This window comes from Camellia sinensis, chromosome 9, assembly GCF_055761805.1.
Source record: "Camellia sinensis isolate YWXY chromosome 9, ASM5576180v1, whole genome shotgun sequence".
Taxonomy (NCBI): domain Eukaryota; kingdom Viridiplantae; phylum Streptophyta; class Magnoliopsida; order Ericales; family Theaceae; genus Camellia; species Camellia sinensis.
Window position 1 is genome coordinate 39,990,576 of NC_138969.1, and position 19,240 is coordinate 40,009,815.

A 19,240-nucleotide genomic window follows, 5' to 3' on the forward strand; every position below is an offset into this window, starting at 1 on the left:
AGAATTTGTTAAGAAAAATGAGGAGAATTATATGCTATTATATTGTTGAAATCATCTATTCAATGGATGAACTTTTGTTGAAAAATTTGCGATGGATAGTATATTGAGGATACTTGATGCATGAAAATTTTGATAGTTATGTAAATTGTGAATATGAAAATTATGTCATATGTCACATGTGTATGGATGTTGGTTGTTATTTGAGAATTGGGAAATATAGAATATTATACTTCATATTGGGTATATGTTGAAAATTGTGGAAAATGTGCAATTGATTTATATTATTGCATTTCACTTTACTCATTTGTAGAGCTTTTGAATATTCACTTATTATGACTATGTATTGGAAATTGAGTATTGTTTTGAGAAAACAATTGGTGATCTTGAAATGTTTTGGGATAAATACGTTGGTAAGTCCGGATAAAGGGTGCAGTTTGGTATTTTTTAAGTTGGCTTGAGTCTTTAGGGTGAAAGATCGAAAACACGCACAGAGTAAGTACCGCGTGCCTTCCGGTGAGGAGCTGGTAAAGTGGGGATTGGTAGTGTTTGTTATGCCTACTTGCAGATTCGAACTTAAGGATTACCTAAATCATATTTACAGCCCCATTTGTGTATTTTGAATTTACTGAGATAACGTATTTTGAAAAGAGCACTACATGTGGTTTCAAAAGAGACAAATATATGAATTTTGAAGTATGGCATTACATAGAACTCATGTTATAAGACTGCTTAAATATATATACTTTGTTAAGATCTTCCTACTAAGTTTTGTGCTCACCCCTAGTGAATTTGTATAGCAAAGGATGTGGTGATTCTGCCTAACTAAAGGCGTAAGATGTGTTTTTTTTTTTAGCGCATGAACCTCTTCTTCTTTTGTTGGCAAGGACTTTAAATGTATGGATTCTGATAACTATTTTTGTGTAACCGGACTTAAGCCTTGGAAATTGTAACCCATGGGGCATTCTTTTGTGTTATTTCTTTTGTATGAACAGTCTCACATGTTACAAATTCATATTTCGTGAAGATTGAATATGTATTGCATGTGGACCCCTTTGTAAATCTCTCACATGTTAAGGAAATACAACCAAAGAGATTTGAATTGCTTGATGTTGACTGGAGTTCATGTTTAATCACCTGTATAGAATTAAGTCTGGATTATTATATGTTAATTATTTTGGGGGCATTACATTTCAATTATAATAATCAATTTTATATGGACTATATTTGAGAAATGCTTATTTTCCATATATTTTTCATCATGCATTTCGTTTTGTCGTTGTTAAATTTCTTTTATATAATTGATATTTTAATTTAACTATTATAATATTTGAAAAAAAAAATTATCTCGATATACAAATAAATTAGACAGAATGTTCTTAATTATGTGCATCGCATGGATCAAATTAATTTTTTTATATTTTTATTTTTTGTCTATCTTATTGATGTCTAAATATTAATTTTTATTTAATTTTTATTTAACATGACATTATTTATTACAAAATATTTATATTTAATTTAAATTTTATATACCTATATACAATATGTATGAATAATTCAAAAAGAATATTAATGAAAAAAATCAATACACTACATATTTAATTTTGGCATTTTTTTCTTAATCCAATCACAACATATTTAATATTTAGGGAAAATTATTTATGAGTCCTATTAGGGAGACTTATGTTATATATGGTCCTACTAAAAAACTTATGTTCTCATAAGTCCTGTGGGAAGTTTGTTGACATATTTACCCTCAATATTAGTTGTTAATATCATAAATAATAGTAAAACCATATATAGGAAATTGAATGTTACCATAGATCATATCTATATAAACATAACGTAACGTGACACCTACATAAACGTAACGTGACACCTACATAAACGTAACGTAACGTAACGTAACACCTACATAAACGTAACGTGACACCTATGATCTATGGTAAACAGTCAATTTCCTATTCAATTTCCTATATAGGAAATTGACTGTTTACCATCATATATGATGAAACGTGTCACGTAACGTTTCGCAAACTTAATGAGTTTTTATTTTTTTAAATTAAATGTGAAAATGTTATTGGTTTATGTTGGTGTCACGTTACGTTTCATATAAATATGATCCATGGTAACATTCAATTTCCTATATAGGAAATTGACTGTTTACCATAGATCATATCTACATAAACGTAACGTAACGTGACACCTACATAAACGTAACGTAACACCTATGATCTATGGCAACATTCAATTTCCTATATAGGAAATTGAATGTTACGATAGATCATATTTATATGAAACATAACGTGACACCAACATAAACCAATAACATTTTTACATTCAATTTAAAAAAATAAAAACTTATTAAGTTTGCGAAACGTAACGTGACACGTTACGTTACGTTTATGTAGGTGTCACGTTGCGTTACGTTTATATAGGTGTCACGTTACGTTACGTTTATGTAAGTGTCACGTCACGTTTATGTAGGATCTTGTGGTATACATTCCTATCTAAATAGGACTTGAGATTCTATAAGAAATTACACCGGACTTAGCCTACCATAAGTGTCTGAAAAAGGACTTATAAATAAGTCTCCCTATAATTAATCTATGCATTTTTTCTTATTCCAACTACAATATATTTATATTTAATTTTTTAAATAAATTTTGCATAACTTCTATTTCCACGTATTTTTATTTTCCAAATGAATATAAAAGAAAATTAAATAATTAAAATCATTTTAATTTTATGTTCCCAATTCTCTTTTCAATTTAATTATTATTTTTAATATCAAAATGAGTATTTATTTTATTATCTTATAATTTAATATATATCATATAAAATTATTATATGATGATAACACTTTCATAACACGATAGGATTAAAATTATCAAAATACATAAATAATTTAACTAAAATTATTATACATAAGTATGCAAATAACACTTCTATAGAACAATATGACTCAAATTATCAAAATAAATAATTAGATTAACATTTTATTTTTAAATGTAAATTAATATTATTATTATTTTATAATACATATATTATAACATAAAATATTATTTTTAAAATAAAAAATTAACTTGTGCATCATACGGGTCAACTACTAGTTTAAAATAAAAAGTATTGATTGCATGACTCCTTAATAAATTAGATTTTCTATAATAGACAAACATTGGGTCGGAGGGAGTAGATTTAATCCTAACTAACTAACACCATCACACTATCATACAAACAAACACACTTTATTTTACATCTCCAACTTAATACCACTACACTAATAATCTCCTTACTCAATTTCATCGTACTCATAATCTCCCAACCTAATCTGCCAAACAAATGAGACCTATGTGATGTTTGGTTATGAGGGTTTTTTTTTATTTATTTATGACTAGGAATGATCTAGTTAGGACATTGATATTCAACCCATAAATGTCATAACTTGCCATAACTTGCACAAGGGTGTGTACCATAGCATGATTCATATATAATATAGTTTTAATATATGTATAAGGGTGTGTACCATATGCAATAATGACATTTGTAGGGTTAGTTACCACAAATTTCATAACTAAATCATTTTAGAGTCATAACAAAAAAAAAAAAAAAACATGAGTCATAAGCAAACACCACAGTTGAAGATTTTTTTATCATAACTAAAATAATGTCATAATCAATATCACAATGAACCATAGCCAAACACCACAGTTGGTATAACTCCAGACTTTTTGAATCATAACTAAAATGATGTCATAATCAATATGAATCATAACTAACACCACAATATGTATAACCAAGTTATAATCAAGTTATAACCAAAAACTAACAACATCATAACTAGGGGTGTATATTAGAGAATTTTCTATTATATATTATGATGATCCAGTTTGATCAACAAAAAATGGAGCAGACAAGATCTAGGTATTCTACGGGTTGGCTAGCCTTCGTCTCCTCAGCAGCATATACAAGAAGTCCAACATGAAGGTTCCTAGACGAGGGTGATTCCTTCCTGAAGACCCTCCAACGATCAAGTTAGTTAAGTGTATAGATAAGGAAAGAGAGCTTAGGAAGAATTGAGCGTAGAGTAGAATGAGAGAGTGAGAAGATGACTTGTTACCAAATGTCCTCCAATAACCTCCCTATATCTCTTACCAATCATTCCCTTGTCCATTCACACTGTCCAATTGGCCGAAAGTCTATAGGAAGAGGGTAGTTATCCTTTGGGCATGCTCTGTTAAGGTTTGAGTAGTCACATTAACCACCAGGTCTATTCTGGGAAGAGGGTGGCTACCTTTTGGACACGCTCTGTTAAGGTTTGAGTAGTCGACGCAAAGCCTCCACTTGCCATTACTTTTGCGAACTAAGACCATGTTAGATAGCCATTTAGGATAATCCACGTTTTTGGTAAACCTGGCTCTCAATAACTTGTCCACTTCATCTGCAATGAGATTGTTACGCTCCGGGTGAAAAATACACTACTTTTGACAAACTGGTCTGAAGTGAGGTTCAATGCCAAGACAGTGAGTGGTGATGGAAGGGTCAATTCCTGGCATGTCCTCGTGGGTCCAGAAAACAATGTCCTTGTGCTCGATGAGGAGGGCTGTAAGAGCAGCTTTGGCTTGAGGGCTTAGTTGGCTGCCAATCTTGGCTGTCATCTTGGGTCTGTGGGATTAATAGATACTTCGATTAATTCTTCAACCGGCTCGCCCCGAATCATTTCTTCTATCATGGCCTCCTTCAGTTTAACCTCCTTCAATAATGCAACATAACATTCTCTAGCAACAAGTTGCTCTCCTCTTACAGTGCTGACTCCATAGTCAGTTGGAAACTTCATCGCTACGTGATAGGTGGACGTCACGACTTGAAAGGCATTGAAAGCTATTCGCCCAAGTATGACATTATAAGGAGAGAGGCAATCTATGACCAAGAAGGTAAGAAGCATCGTGGATTGCCTGAGGTACTCTCTAATGGTGACTGGGAGGTCAATTGACCATATAGAGGCTAGTCGATCGCTTGTAAAACCAACCAAAGGGGTTTGCAAGGGTGATAGTTTCTCTTCTCTAATCTTAAGTTCCTAAAAGCATTAAAGAAGATGATGTCTGATGAACTGTCATTATCAACAAACACTCGTTGAATGTTGTGATTAGAGACAAGGGAAAAGATAACGAGCGGATCATCGTAGAGGTATCAGACCCCTGCACAATATGCGCTCGTGAAAGTAATGGGTTCCAACCGCTACTCGAACTATTTTTAGGGTCGGTCAACAGTTGTCACTTCTTTGTCCGACCCCTGTCGGATTTTCCTAAGTTCAGTTCATTGTGCCAACCGCGAGGGTCCGCCACATGTGAGTCCTCCGGCTATGACTCTGATTTCACCCAAAGGTAGTAGGGGGCCGCCATGAGCTGGACGTTGTTGTTGAGCTCTGTCATCATCACTCCTAGGCAGGTAGGCTTGCGTAGAGGGTGTTCATCTATCATTCCACATTCGAGGGTCGGCTCTAGCCCTCGGATGAGGTCGGGCCATGGTGAACCGGCTTAAATGACCCTAGCAGATCAACCCCTCTACTTGATCCTTAAGATTAACACAATCTTCAGTGTTGTGGCCATGGTCGCAATGAAAGTGATAATATTTGAACTGGTCTCGTTTAGTAGAGGAGGTTCTCAATGGTTGGGGCCATTTGAGGTCATAATCATGCTAGATTTGGTTCAAGACTTACTCCATGGGGGAGTTGAGAGGGGTATACCACTCGAACCAACCAGATGGGCGAGATGGAGCCGATTGGTCTAAGCATGGAGGTCGGTCTAAATATTAGGGGGGTCGACTAGAGTACTGAGAATGTCCAGGTATGGGCTCTTGTCTTTTCTCTTTGGATTGTGAGGCTTTAGATGTGGAGTCTTGACGAGCCGCCAAAGAATCTTCAACATTCATATACTTCTGGGCTTTGTTTAGGAGGGCTTCCATGGTGGTTGGAGGAGTTTTAGAACGGGAGAAAAGGAAGTCAGATGGGCGTAGGCCAGCCATGAAAGCTGTTAAGAAGACCTTATTGTCATTCTCCTCAACTTGTAAGGCTTCTATGTTGAAGCGAGTGACGAAACTACGTAAGGATTCTCCTTCCGTTCGCTAAATGTTTAACAACTGAATCGCTGGGCGTCGTTAATGCTGAGCACCAATGAAATGACTCAAGAATTGCTTGCTTCACTAATCAAAAGAAGTGACGGAGTCAGGCTTCAGCTAACTAAACCAGAGTCGCGATGAACCATTGAGAATGATCGGGAAAGCGCGACACATGATATCATCAGAAAGGTGTGAAGGATCATCAGTGTTTTGTAGGCTTTCAAATGATCAACAGGGTTAGTGGTGCCGTCGAAGGGGTCGATTGACAGCATATTGAACTTAGGGGGTAAGGGTTTATCTTTGGTACAAACGGTGAAGGGAAAGTTGATGGTAGAGGAGTCTTTGTTCTATATGTTTTGCATGACCCCATGTAGCTAAAGCTTAACAGCTCGTATTTCTTCATTCCAAACGGGGGCATTTTCTCCTCTGGTCGAGGGTAGGGGTTGAACACTGCTGGCTTTGCCTTCATGGGTGGCAGTGTGTTGTTGTTGAGGGCGGTTTTGAAAAGGCTGACGGTGATTCAGATTAGAATGTGAGCCCTGATGAGGGATAGGTAAGCCATTTGGATTTGGTGGTTAAGTTTGCGAGGCAATAGGAGGAAAGAACGGTCACTGAGATGCATGTTGTTGATGAGAATGGTAATGTTAGGTTTGATCTTGGTTTGAAAGAATGTTTTGTGGTGGTGGACGAGGAGGAGCGGGTATATCACGCTGAAGTAAGGCATTAATTAAGGCCTGGTTTTGTTCAACCAAACGATTAATGTTATTGGTAAGCTCTGTGAAGTATGGAGGTGGGTTATTTGGGTTTGAGGGCTCAGCTTGAGGATTTTTAGTGGTATGTTGTGAAGCCATGGATTGCATCGTAACCATTCACTCCAACGTTGAAGATGGGTGAGAAGGGAACCGTTTCTGAAAACAATGAACACAACTGTCAACGAAAATAGATTCCCACAGACGATGCCAACTGATGATGCAGCTTGGTGTAGACACCCAATTTTTGGCTGCCCACAAGGCTCGAGCACTTTACTCAGAACACTCGATGATGAAAGTGGTATTATGCGTAGTTCCAGGTTTCAACGAATGAGCCTTATTTAAGCTTTAAAACAACCCCAAACCTTCCATATTCTCATTGATCATACCCAAGAAATCTATTTTTATACCTTGTGCCACCACGTGTTGAGGCTGAAACAGGAAAACTGGGGAATTCATTGAGGCTCAGCCGTGCCTCATTGAGGACCAGCCGGGCTTCAATAACGAGAAACACTGTTCTGGGCAAGAGGCTGCCAACTGTCCATTTTTGAAAATATTTATCACCTTTCTTGCTCAAATTCTATAAATATGACCATATGCCTCTGTTTTGGGGGTTGAGCAATTGAGAGAAAGCCTATACATATAGAGAGAGCTCCTTCTTCCTCCTTCTTCCATTGCAAGCTACCTTTGAGTTAACCTACCTTCCTTGTATCATCTATATACACCATACACAACCTTGACTGATCATCTTGGACCCTTGGTTGACCCTTGAGAAGCATAATTCAAGCTTGAGACTGTGTCAAGAGTGAGTTTGATCACCAATCAAAGCTTACTCTATTTTGAGAGGTATAAGCTTGTAAATTTTGTTCTTGCTTTTGCTTACTTCATTTCTACCTATTTCTTATAATCTTGGGCTGTTTTGCATCCATTCTAAGTGTTGGAACTTTTGTTTGGATAAGCTACCAAAGGTGGTAAGGTTACCACCCTTACTTGTACCTATTTTTATAGCTCAACCCTTGATTCCTTTACACTCTTTTTCTTTGATTTTTGAACTGATTTTCAGAGTTGAACTAATACCAAACATGGTTTGAAGTCTTGAAATTGGAGGGATTGGCTACCCCTCCTTGTTTTTACTTACATAGCTTTAGTGTCTTTACTTTTGTTTAGCTTTTTTTGAGTTCTTTTCTTGCATTTTCAGCCACTGTTTTGGCTTATTAGAGACTATTTTAGGGCTATCCAAATCTATTTAATTGATTCAAGCTTTGATTAGTTCCTTTGTTGTAGCATTGGTCTTTATACATAGCTTGTATTATGTTGTTGTTGTTCTTAGTTTTTGTTTGTCTAACTTTCATGTTAATGACCTCATTTTAAGAATTAACTTGCCACTCCTTTCTTTCATTTGAGAATTGTTTCAATCAGTTGATGGTTATTCAACACATGAACTAGAGATTCACACTTAATGGTTTAATCTCTACAGAGATTCATTGTCAATGGCATGATCTCTCTTTCATGTTGAGAATTATTTCCCATTTGACGCTTCTCTCCTTTTAGAGGACTTAATCATCACTTCGGAAAAATGGACTAAAGAATGGAAATGACTAAAAGAATTGGTTTAAAAGCAACCAACACACATAAAGAAAATGAGTCATCTTGCTTAAGCTTGGCTGGACATTATGCCAAGTTTATCAAGTCAAGAGTGGTCATATGCTAATTCATGGCGTTTTGATGATTCTTGAAGAGTCTCTGTAGACGCGCTCCCGGGAACTCCCCGACATCCGCGCCTGCGAGGGCGCGAATCTCATTTTGTTCTGAGCTACTACAGTTTGGACTCAAATGTCACGGTTCTGAATCTAATCTCGCAAAGTGCAATGCAAGACCGATAAATCACCAAAGAGTCTAAATCTGGCAAATCGTTTTGGAAAATTGATTTTTAAGAAAGAAGTGTCAAACATGAACTGTTTTTCCAGATACAGAGTCGCCACCTAAATATTTATTTTTGGAGAATTTAGGAAACCCTGACTTGTGCCTAAGGCCACGTGTCCGTCATCACCAAAGTTGCCTCGGCTCGGGAACTTGGGTACGAGAGGGAAAGGTCATGCAATGACTAAGCATGATATCTTGTTTTTGAAAACACGTGTGCTCTTATTCCGATTAATTAGCTAGTCTTACTATGTGATGCACACAGCAAACAAGTATAGACTAGATCGCCTAATTTGGAACAAAGCATCGCATATCCATTTGTTTGAAAATGGTTTGAAGTTTGCTACTCGCAAGTAGGCTAAAATGAGGATTTTGATGAATTGTTCCAATTCAAGTAATCCAACCTTCACCCACAGGCATTCAGGCAGTTAATCACATAAGCAATTAGCCTCATGGCAAGCATGCTAACATGGCAACATTAACACGCATATAGTATGCTAAAGCGAAAACACTCACAGTGTACTCCGAGCCAAAACAAAGAACTAGTTAGAAATCATGCATGATTCTAGTTCATGTTAAGATGGCTAATGCAACACATGCGAAAAATAAAATTAAAATAGGCTCGGCTATTCTAGAATGGCATGTGAAAGGCAACTTTGATACATGTATTCAAATAGGAATTGAAATACAATGCAGTTAGTATGGTGCGTCGAGCCCGGTGCATGCAAGACACATGAATGGATGCACGCATGTGAAGCATAAGGTATGCTAAACGGAATATGCCCTAAAACTAACCATCATAAGCGGTTAAGTAAAAGGAGGAAAGAAATGGGGGTTGGAAGACATGCATCACACACACGCACGCTTATTACAACATTGCGCCCTCTCGATGGAGGGACTGAATAAGAAGCTAACTAGCTAATCTAAGCTAATTAAGCTAATTATTACAAAACAAATTAATTAACCAATCCTAGTTAACTAATTATTACAAAACAAATTGAAATAGCTAAACGCATTAAAAGTACAAACCAAAGCAAAAGCAAGCTATCTAAGCATGGCAGCTAAGGAAAGCAGTAAAAGCAGGAGCTTCAGAGGGAGAGGAATGCATGCAAGTTTGCCTCGTTCGGAAATCCAATGCGATGCCCCGATTTGCCTCTGTTTTTATTTGTTCTCAGGAACTTGCACCAAGCTCCAGAAAGACGAAACTCTACCTAGGGAAACCTGTGGGAAGGTGGCCGACCACTTTTGGTCTCTCCAGATACCTGCCGACCACTTTTGGTTGTTTAGAAACTAGAAAAGTGGTCGGCCAGCTAGTTTTTCTGGCTGGCCGGCTAGTTGTTGCTGCCAAACTCCAGCTTTCTACAACAGAGAGCAAGAAAGGGCATGGCAATGTATTTGCAAGATATGTGTGCACAACCACCCTCCCTATCATGTCATGAACTCAAGAGGGTGTGGTTCTCGACCCTCGGGCCACCAATCGCGCATTTCAATGCATGATGGCCGAGAGGTGAAGTTGCACAATTCAATGTAAAATGAATGCACAAGTAAACACATAAAGCCTAAAACTCTATCATGTATGATCAAGAGCATTGGCAACCAGGAATTAAGGCACGTTTCATCACTTTAAGTATGAAACGTCCCTCGTTTCCCGTGTTTGGACTAACACCTATTCCAAACACAATGCAACAAAAGCATGGCAAACATGCAATGCAACTACAGCATGCAAACATGCAATTAACATACTAGCATACACAATGTGAATGAACTACATGACATACACAATGCTCATGACAACTAGCATACACAATGCAAATGGTAACTAGCATACACAATGCAATGACTAACATGGCATACTCAATGCAATATGATAATGGCATACACAATGTGAATCAAGAACATGGCATGCGCAATGTAGACAACAACATAACATGCATGATGCGCTGTGACATGGCATACACAATGCTCAGTGGGCTTAAACCGAATGTGGGTAGACCTCAACCATGCCCAAAAACAGAGGCCATAATGCCAAAATGAAGGCACCGAAAATACATGCAAACATGCATGCTAATTGGCTCACCAATTAGGCTAAAGAGCACAACTCTCAAGAGTGCTCAAAGAGTGACAAACATGGGAGTGTAACAACACTCTAAGCTTTGAAATTAGACAAGAAATGATGCCAAATCACTTAATCAATGCAAACATGGCATGCAATGGTCCTTAAAGCTTAAGACAAACAAAGAGGACTACACATGAGGCATGCAATACATGGCACAAACGCATGGACTAAGCATGGACAGAGCTCAAGTAGGTCAAAATAAGGACCTAAACATGCTGAGACGCGGGCTCAAAGACCTAGGCATGCAAGCATACGAGCTAAGGCATAAACTAGGCAACAATGCATAACACTCAAAGGCACTTAAAGCATGATTGAGGTAGGAACATGGCAATGCTAAATGCTCTGAAATGTCATGTTAAGTGATGCCAAATCATGTACACAACACAAATAAAGCATGCAATGGTGCTCAAAGCTTGAGGCAAGCAAGAGCATTTGTACTACAAGTATACAAAACATGAAGCATGTGACCAAGGCAACCTAAAACAGTCCTAGAACATGTCAAAATGAGTCTAAAGCATGCATGTAAGGAAGCCAAAACATGCTAGCATGAGGGGCATAAGGCATGATGCATACAAGGCAAATAAGGTAGATTACACTACACCTATGAAGACCAAGCATGGGATGACTTAAGCAACAAAAATCAGAGTTATATCATGGCAAAATAACCCCAAAAGCACACTGAAATGATGGCTCGCAAGCTAAGGCATGAAGGCATACACAATGGTTCATGTTAAGGCATAAAGGGGCAAACCCTCCAATGCATTGAATGAATGACAAATGTGGATGCATGGCCATGACACATGGACTGAAATCACATAATAAATTATGCCAAATCATTCAAAGAGTCCAAATAAAGCATGCTAATGGACTTGATGCACAAAGCTAACAAGCTAGAATGCACTAAGGCTATACAAAGCAAGTCAAGCATGGCCACAACAACCAAAATTAGAGCTAAAGCATGTTAAAACATGGACAAAAGCTTCATGAAGTTAAGCCAAAAGCATGCTAGAATGACATGTTACAACATGATGCATGTTAGGCTATTTCATGGAATTGCACTACAAGTGCAAGGAACATGCAAAGGCTAACCAAACCAAACCAAAACAGAGTCATGAATTGGAAAAACATCACCAAAAACATGCTGAAATGGAAAGAAAACAAGCTAGAATGACATGCTCAAACATGAGGCATACAAGACTAGTTTGTGTGATTTACACTACAAGTGTATTAACCATGCATGGAGTGACAAAAGCAAGTAAAAACAGTGTTTTGCCTCAGCAAAACAAACACAAATACTAGCTAAGAACAAAGCTAACACAAGCTTATAAAAGGTGCTCAAACATGAGGCATATGAAGCTAGTAAACACAATACAAGGAAAGGGGATGACCCTCTCCTATTTAGGACACCAAAACCACCTTTCCACCACTGAAAATCCTTTGGATTTCAATGGTAGAAAGGTCATGCAAAGGCTTCAACAAGAGCCTAAAGGGATGGCTCAAAATAAGGCCTAACAAGGCCTAAGAGGGAGTAAATCACCCCAAACGAAAAAGTGACCTTAAACAACTATTTTAAGAACTTAAATACAGAACTTTTCTCAGTAGGAAGTTAAGCTCAAAACAGCATGCAAAAGGGTCCAAAAGCTTAAGCAAAAATAGGGGTTTTAAAGGTCAAAGACTCACCCTTGAAGACCTTCTTTAAAGTTGCAACTCCAACAACTTTTCCAAGCTCAAAGCAACCCAAGAACACCAAAACCAGCTCCTAAGCACCTCAGTAGCAAAAGGATGGTGTTTGAGTGTGTGTTTGTGTGAAAAAGCAAGACAAAACTACACTTTTGAACACAAAACAAGAGCAAAATGAAGAAGTATAGATATAGGTTATATGTATCACTCAAGCCTCCATTTTTTGAACCTAGAGAAGGGAGGAGGAGCCTCCCTCTTACAGAAACTAAAAGGAAAAGCTTCTTGGAGAAGCTAAGCCTCCAACAAATCCCTCCATACACGTGTATGGAGGATAGCCCAAATGCCCTCCAGCTGTGCCAGCTGGAGGAAAATATCTCTAAAAAGGTGCCAAAAGGTAGCCGACCACCTGAAGTGGTCGGCCGACCACTTTAAGTGGTCACTCAGAGCAACAACTGGTCGACCAAGGTGGGAGAGGGCCCAGGGCATGAAAGAAAGCTAGTGGTGTGGTGGCCGACCATAAAATGTGGCCCAAAGACCAAGCAAGCCAGTTATCCGACCAGAAAACTGGCTAGCAGAAGGAAAAGTAGTCTCCAAGGAGAAAAAGTGGTCTCCCATCTTTGTACCACCTTCCAAACAAGGAAAACAAGGTTTGTACCAAAAACAAACCAAAACAGATGCAAGACGAGAGATTAGGAGGCAAAGCACGCGGCCGAAAGCCCCGAAAAGTAGCTGACGAGCACCAAAAGTGGTATGCAACCACAAAAGTGGTCTCCTGGACCACAGTGTTCCTCTAGGCAGAGGCAACAAGGTGTGGTTTGAAAACCACGCCAAACGGAGAACGTTAAGCGGTCCCGAGACAAGGCATGCGGCCGAAGGCTCCAAAAATCGAAAACTAGTCTCCAAATGGGAAAAGTGGCCTACGACCACAAAGAGATGGCCTACAAGACCTCTCCCTTCCTCCAAGAAGAGAAAACAAGATTCAGTCCACAAACTGAGCCGAAGCACGAAAGAGTTCAGAGGCCCGGAGGCAAGGCTCTCAGCCAAAACTCCGAACCTCTAAACGAGCACAACATGAACCATCATCGAGCGCTCAATCGATGACGTCTGAGTCTTAAGGTCAGTCAAAAATGGGGTGTCTGCAGTCTCTACTTCCTTTTTTTGAGTTCATTCCATGATAAAAATGAAGGAGTGGCCATATTCATTACATTCATTGATTCTTGTTTGAAATTGTATCCGAAATCATCAAGCAATCAATTTGCTCATTGATGGTTTTGGAAACGATTCTAACCTTCTCTCGAGGCTTTTCTATGACAGAGAAGGAAGAAAGGGACAAACAGAGCTTGAACAACTCTGTTTGCAATATTTTCACTTTAGAACACACAACAGTGTTTTGCACAAAATTGAGGCACGGCCGGGCTTCATTATGGGTTGGCCAGTCCTCAATGTTTGGTCAGTAGTGTATTTTTGTAGAAAACATAGGGCAGTGGTTGAGGTGAAACAGAGTAAGCCTGGAGCAAACAGAGCTATTCTCTAACATTGTGCATGCGCGTGCATGCAATCCTTATGCTTACATTATGATCGTTGTTGTAATTAATTAATTTAATATTGCTTATTGTAATTAGTCTCGTTAATTATTAAGTATTGTAATTATTATTATTGTCCCTTTGTAATTGTTGTAGTTAATTAGTTTAAATAGCGAGTTTATTTATCTTGGTTATCTTTGTTGTTAATAGCATAGTTAGCTAGTTAATTAGCCTCGCTTATTTATTCATTCGGTTTTGTAATAATTAGTTTAATTCAGACTTTTGGACTTTGATTCGCACCCTCTTGCACGAGGGCAATGTTGTAATAAGTTGTATGTCTTCTAACCCCACGTCTTTCTCTCTTTTACTTACTCACTTACAATGGTTAGAATAGGTGTAGACACCCTAATTTTGAAGGCCCTTACGACTTGGACATCATCGCTTGCACACCCAATGATAAGTCTATATGCTTGTCAAGCACTCAAAGTCCTCAGCGAAATGCCACAGCTTTGAGCCTTCTAAACTTTGTACCCCTGTTTCCCTGTTTTGAACCAAACCTAATGATTTTCAAGCCTGCAACCTCTGGTGGCCTACCGGCCAACTCTTTGGGCTGCCGGCCACCAGTGATGGCCTACCAACCACGAATGTCTTTTGCAGATATTTTGTGACAGCTATGCTAGCTGTTTGCATAGATGCTTGCATCTGCTCCCACGTGTATGGTTGGATATTTATGAGGAAAATTCTTGTTTTCTATATATAGATGACCTCCCCCTCATATTTTAAGGTTAGAAAAAAATTTGGAGCAAAATTTTTACTCTCTCTCTACGATGCTCTCTCTCTCTTGTAAATTTCTTAACCCTTGCTTACATACCCTTTACCTTTGCCTATACACTCTTAACCAAACCTCTTCATCTTTGAGCTGAGTTATCTTAGAGCCTTGTTTGAGCTCTTGAGGGTATGTTTGCCTTGGTTTATTGCTTGGAATTGGTTCTCCTCTTCAAGAGGTATAAGGCTTTGCCTCTTTACTTGTTGTATTTATTCTTTTTCTTGCTGTTTTCCAACTATTTTTGGGCTATAAAAACTCTGTGTTTTTGGGTTGAAGCTTGGGTTTTAAGGTCAATAAAGGTTGAGGGGTGGTTCACCCTTCTTTATACCTTGTTCTCAAGGCCTTTTCCCTTGTGTTTCCCACCTTTGCACTATCTTTTTTTTTAGCTTTTAAACACTGATTTTTAGAGCTATTTCAGTGGCCAAAATCATAGCTTGAAGTCCAAAATTGGAGGGGTTAGCCTCTCTTCCTTGTGTTTTGCTTACTAGTTTAACATGCTCCATGTTTTAGCATATTAATCTAGCTATTTTTTGTCTTAATTCTAGCATATTTTAAGACTATTTTTAGACTATTTTAGGAATGTCTTTAAGTGTTTGTTGCATTTGAGCTTTGTTTTGCATGCATGTAGTGTAATTGTCCTCATGCGTTTGGTGTTTTAGGCCTTAGACACCATCTTATTTGAGTTGGTTGCATTCATTTATGGCTTTCCATACTTGTGATCGCACCTAATCACCTCTGCAACTCCCTTATTTCTTGGCTTTTGTTTTGCTTTGAAAGTGGTTTCAAACAACTTGTTTGTTTAAGCATGAGATTGAGATGTCATGCTTAATGGTTTAATCCCTTTGGAGGTTCAATGCCAATGCTATGAAGTCTCTTTCATGCCTAAAACAACTTTTGGTTTGAGCCCTCTTTCCATTAGAGGACTTAAATTCACCTTTTGGACTCAATTTACTGAAGAATGGATAGTAATCTAAAATGAAGTAATAAAATTGAGGCTAAAAAAAAGGTGCAAGTTAATAACTTGTTTGGGTTCAATCGAACGTTAATTGAGCCCTTGAGTCTTGAGTCGTTTCATACTCATTAGTGATGAAAACAGTTCAAGATTCATTGTCAACTACTTCCCTCGATCTTTCATGATAGGGAGGTGCACTACAACAAGTTGGGTCTTGGATGACGAATTTTTTTCATCTCCAAAGAGCTAATTTCGTCACTATAGATATTTGTGAGGAAATATTTTCGTCACCGGGTTCGTCATTGAATGTTTGTCACTAAAAAGCATCGTGACGAAAAATAATTTCGTCACCAATGAAATTACTTTAGTGATGAAACTTTTTGTCACCAATAAAACAACATTTTGTCCCCAAAAATCCTCATTTTCGTCACCAAATAGTTTTTTAGTACCACATTTATAACTTTAGTTGACGAATAAATTTGTCACGCATGTTGATCATTGATGAGGAAATAATTTCGTCACAGTAAGATGTAAAGTTGACAAAATTTTTCATCTCCAAATATCATACATGGGTGACGAAATATATATATACATGACGAAATTTTTAATCACCAAACAACAAAATTAATGAAAACCTTCATATATAAACTATAGTAAATTGTCACAAAAAATATTTATTGGTGACAAATAGTCACTTTGTCATAATAACAAATACAAATGACGAAAACAATTCGTCACTAAACTTGTCCCATATTTGTCCCATATTTTGTATTTCAATTTAAATTATTATTTTACAAATATCCCTATTCATATCCCAATAACCTTTTAAATGTACTAAGAAATCCACTAGCTATTATATACCACTCCATAAAAAAAATTCACCAAAAAATTTATATTATAAATCAAAATATATCCATCAAACAAATTTAATAATAATCCATTAAGTATAACAAAAAAACCATCAAAGCAAATCCAAAAATGAACTAACATGGAGTTCACAAAAAAAATCAGCATTCAATCTTGATTTGCAACTAGAACCAAGTATCAGTTCAGGAAAAAAAAATTTAACACTTGATCTTGATTTGCAAGTATGCTTCCAAACGTCATCAAAAACCAATCTACAAAGAAAATAAACAACAAAAAAAATATTAAAATATTATCAATTAATCATGGCAAGCTCCTATTAATCACATCACTAAATTAGAGCAACTCCAACACTACCTAGCAAAAATACTCAAAAAAATATACACGTAGTTTTGTCTCTATTTTGGTTAATGTGTATTTTAATAAGGGTCATGCTAAGTAAGAAGTAACTAATGAATCTATTTTCATTAAATACATCTTCAAACTTGTTAAATCTTAGTTAATAATTAGTGAAATTGTTGTGCTTTAACTAGTATATACTAACCAACATTAGAAAAATAAAAACATAAAACAAGCGGGACTTACCAAAACGGCGATCTACGAGTTCATGGGATACCTCCTCCTTTAAATTGTCCTTTGAAACCTTACTTCTTAAGAAACCTTGCTTCATAGAAAAGAATGAAAATAAGGTCAGACGTGGGTGAAAACAGAATTTATGCTGTTCTTAATTTCAAGTGATTTTTTTCTGAGTACACTAACCTGAAGATTCGCAAGGAACCCACAATGACTAAATGATTTTAGCCCAACAGCTAAAGTAAGCCAAGCAGATGCTATTGACGTGTGCTTTGCCATGGTTAGACCATTGAGCGCAATCCCAGGACCAACAAAACCAATTGACTGCAAGTAAGGATATACCTGATGCTTACTGTATCACATGATTAGTAGGAAAATCCAAAAGTAAAACAAGAGAAACAAATGTAGACAGAAATATTTCAATTCAAACTTCTAGTTTTCCAGGTTACATGCAATTTTGTGAAACCAGCATCAATGATTGTTTATTGCCTGTTTGAATCAAAATTAGAAAGAAATTTTAAAAAATAAAAAATTGGACAACCATACATGATGTTCATGAGTCCATTGCGTGGACCATGACTACTAGTAAATACATTTTGGAAACAAAATTAATAGAAGTTGTCTTTGGTTATGTTTTTACTTTTTTGAAAGACCAAGCTGCTTGTCTGAGGTGGACGTGATATATCTATAACAAAGAGACATGTATTTCATCTTTCTCATAAAATCAGTACACTTGTTGAGTATGTGATAATAAACTACAACTTTTAGGCTAGCTATGGCCTTACTGTTTTAAAATATATAGGCATCCATGAAAGAATAACAAAGAATCCCTGTATACAACGAAAAGAATATCAGTACACAAAAAATCATATATCTACACAATGAAAGATATGTACACAAGCATTCAAATACTTTAGACACCTAATCACACAATTGTATTGGGTATATATTCACAAATTAAGTTAGTGATTTGCAGAGTTCCTTCTTAGTATATCATTCTAACCAAAGAAAGAAAAGTATAATCAAATAACATACATTTACTTCGAAACATTCTCTTATCTAAACATTTCTAAAGCATAAAAGGTTGACAAATAAGATCATACATGGGAGCCATATTGTGTTGATTTTGTGGAAACATATATAGCCGGATCTTGCTGGTCTTAAGAAAAAGATCTAAATAATACGAGAAGAATAATGATACCATGCTCATGACAGCCAAGCTTCTAGTATAATTTGTCCTCCTGTCCAGCCAATTCTCAAAAGTGCAACTTTTTAACTAAAACACCTATCAAGAGGCAATGTAACTAACTTGAGAAAAGAATTCCCAGGAGAGAGCCAAAGATGCAGCATATTTCTTGAAGAAAACATACCCTTGCCAGGTCATTTCCTTCACTATTTTGCAGAGCATACTCAAACACCTCCACTTTAGCTATAAGTGGCAAATGGTCATAATCTTTAGCAAAATTAAGCATATGTTTGTGCTCTAGATTTAAGGTGATCTATATACCAGAAACATGCACAAAAAATTAGACGAAATGCGCGTGCGCGTACACACACACACACACACACACACACACACACACACATAGAGCATCAAATGAACCTTAGCGGACCTTTCTAGCATCTCTTTACTCCGAATGAGATGGTGCAGGGTGTCACAATTTGGTATCCATCCTATTAATCCGCTTTTTGGAGACAATGGAATGACAACATATCTTTGAATAGAAAGATCCTTCTCTGCAGCGTTTCTAGAATTTTCCAAAAGTGTGTTCACCAAACCAAAGAGCTGGCCAACATGCAAAATAAAATGTCATTGATAGAGTAACAAAAATAATATAAAAACACCACGTACAATTCCAATTTTGTAAACATAACCCTTATGTGCCTTAGAACCCAGCACCACTAGAAAGTGGATGCAGAAAA

General features: G+C 37.0%; 1 long non-coding RNA gene across 1 annotated transcript; it reads right to left on the minus strand.

The window, feature by feature from the left end:
- Nucleotides 1-18,062: 18,062 nt before the first annotated feature.
- LOC114304072 (uncharacterized) lies at nt 18,063-18,869 on the minus strand. The gene is made up of 3 exons (XR_014341070.1): nt 18,688-18,869; nt 18,519-18,602; nt 18,063-18,147 (listed from the first exon to the last, which is right to left on the minus strand). It is a non-coding gene; the product is annotated as an uncharacterized LOC114304072 (long non-coding RNA).
- Between the last annotated feature and the right edge of the window lie 371 nt (nt 18,870-19,240).